We start from the raw sequence: 2,613 nt of genomic DNA on the forward strand, positions 1-2,613 counted from the left end.
AATGTTCTCATAAGATTTTGGTAAGAAACCCCTATTCGATTGGTTTTGTGGGATAGGAACTTCCAAACAGGGAAAAAGAATACACGTTCCCATGCGCCCAGCGCGGCGTCAGGAAGGTGAGGCCGTCTCCCTCCTGCAGCGGGACAGGCGGCAGGCCCGCCGGCTCAAGAGGCGACCCCCTCACGGCCCCAGTCCTACCTGGACTCGATGACCCTCTACGGGCCCACAAACTGTCCTCATACCCACAACTTTGGAAGTATGCACAGCAATGAGTTGTCCTGGGCAGTCTCCCGGGTCTTCCGAGGCCGGTCAGGGCCCTGCCGATGCCGGTGGTGGGGAGAGTGGCGAGGGCAGGACAGCGTTCGCCTCGCACACGGTCCCAGCCGGGACTCTCCAGGGCTTTGCCCAAATTCTACATCAATTCCCTTTGTTCATTCAAGACGACGCAGCTCAGAGCGAGACACCAGCAAGCGCGGGCCGAGTGGAGGGGCAGGCCTGAGCCGTCCCCGCAGCGCCCCTCCCGGGAGGCAGCTAACAGGAGGTTTCTGTGGGGGCCCTGAGGCCGCAGGGGGCTGAGGGGAGGCCCTCGGATGCTCCGCTTGGCCGCCGGGGGGTCCACTTGCTGCCCCGCTGGCTCACGTCTCCCTTCGGCGGTGCTTTTGGCCCGAAGGCAGGGGTAGGCTCAGTGCCTTGAGCAGGTCAGTGCAGCCAACAAGAGGTTCACGTGCCGAGTGTCTCATGCAGCTTATGAAGCACCTACTATGTGCTATCGGCCTGTCCAGGCCTCGGGCACTGCAGTGCTCAAAACTCGTGTGTCCCACTTTCGTGGAGTTGTGCTCGGAGCTCCCAGAACAAGTGGCTGCTCTGGCGGCAGGACTGAGGCCACACGTTTCTGTCCCCCTCTCTCCCACACCCACTCTCTGTGGTCAGACTGTCACTCTGACCCTCCTGTGCCTCTCCCTGTCACTCGGGGAGCTCTTGCTCCCGGCCAACCACCTCCCCTCGGAGCCTCAGGCCCCGGCCTGCAGGGGACCCGCGCGGGAGGCAGCCCCGATGGGTCTGTGCAGAGCACCGCCCATCCGAGCGGCTGTGCCTGGCGTGTGGAGGGGGACGAGGAGGAACCTCTTCGCTGCTTTATTTTCAGTAACGAGCCTCATCACTTGGTCATGGTGCGCCTTGTCCTCGGCCACACTCCCCTGGACACTTACCTGAGGCCCCTCAGAGGCAGCAGGTGGTGCTGTGAGGACAAGCAGGGGCCACTCAGGGGCAAAGGGTGCCGTGTGAGCGGGGATGAGGAGGAAGGAGGGGACCCTGTACTGACCCGGCCGAGCGGAGACCCCTGTGCCCGTCAGGAGGCCCCGAGCCGGCGCAGAGGGCTGTTCAGGAAAGACGAAGTGCGCCGTACCACTCAGGTGGGCGAGAGAGGAACGGGCAGAAGAGGGGGCACCGCAGAAGGGCCTGGAAGTGAGTCTGGAGGTGAGAACGGGGCATGGTTCCTGCCAAGTGCTGGGCAGCAGGCAGGCTGCGAGGAGGTGCCCTGAGCGGGTGGCAGGGGTGAGGAGGGGTCTCAGGAGAGGGGGAGGACTTGGCTGTGGGGGACGGGGCAGTCTATGGGGAGCGAGCAAGCGAGCTAGTGAGAGAGGGCAAGTGAAGGCGGGGCCAGAACACAGAGGTAGGGACACAAAGACGTGCCGGGAGGGCAGCTGAGGACCCTCCCAGAGGGTGGGGCTCCTGAGGGGGCACAGGCAGGGACGGGTCAGAGGTCGTGGAGCAGCCTACGCAGTGGAGGCTCCTCCCACCTCGGCTGGAGGTTTCTCGAGGAGGAGGTGGGGGAGTGGCTCCTGCCAGAGGAAGGGGTGAGGCTGGTGGGAGCGTCACTCCCCAGTGAGGACACGCGCTCTGGGGGGAGGGGGGGAGGGAAGGGGGGTGGAGGGGAGTCGCCCAGAGCACAGGAGAAGGGAGGGGTGCGGGCCGGAACGCACCGTCCCTTCCACGTCACGGAGCGGGAAGGAGACAGGCACACGCTGGCACTTCTGGATCCTTCTCGACCTCTGCCGCTTGGTCTCCCCTCTCCCAGATGCAGTGACAAGGAGCAGGGCTGAGCGGGGCTGGGGGTGGCTCGGAGGAGGGTGTGGGGAGGAGGGTCTGTGTCCGGAGGCCCCCTGAAGGGCAGTGGCTTGTGGAGCGTCACCTTTAAGAACGAGAGAGCGAGAGCGAGAGGCCCTGCGCTCCCCTCCCCTCCGGGACCCTGCCTACAACCCGGGCACAACAGCGTCTAGTTCCAGGTCTCACAAATGCTTGAAATGACACATTTTAACAGCCCTGCACCTCCACCCGAGGAGCTCCCCACCCCTTTATAAAGGGGCCGCCCTCTCCTTCGCGAAAACGTCCCCTCCAGCCCACCCCGCGCCTTCAGCTGAACAGCGAGACCCAGTGTCCTACCAGCGTCCCCAAGTCACTTCCTGGGCGCAGGAGGCACCACCGTCGACACCAAACAGGACAGCAGACCAGAGAGCTCTCTTCTCCCCACGCCCAGGACTGCTGCCCCGCCCTCCCCCCCCAAGTCAGTGCTGTCTTGCGCGGAATAAAACTTGGTGACGGGGTGGAAAATTT

The 2,613-nt window shown here is 64.3% G+C and overlaps 1 protein-coding gene across 1 annotated transcript in view; it reads right to left on the minus strand.

Annotated features, from left to right (window-relative positions):
* Positions 1 to 2,613, minus strand: part of NOS1AP (nitric oxide synthase 1 adaptor protein) — a 72,857-nt gene that overhangs the window by 29,104 nt on the left and 41,140 nt on the right. The window lies entirely within an intron of this gene.

This window comes from Myotis lucifugus, unplaced genomic scaffold (genome assembly GCF_000147115.1).
Source record: "Myotis lucifugus unplaced genomic scaffold, Myoluc2.0 scaffold_507, whole genome shotgun sequence".
NCBI classification, from domain to species: Eukaryota; Metazoa; Chordata; class Mammalia; order Chiroptera; family Vespertilionidae; genus Myotis; species Myotis lucifugus.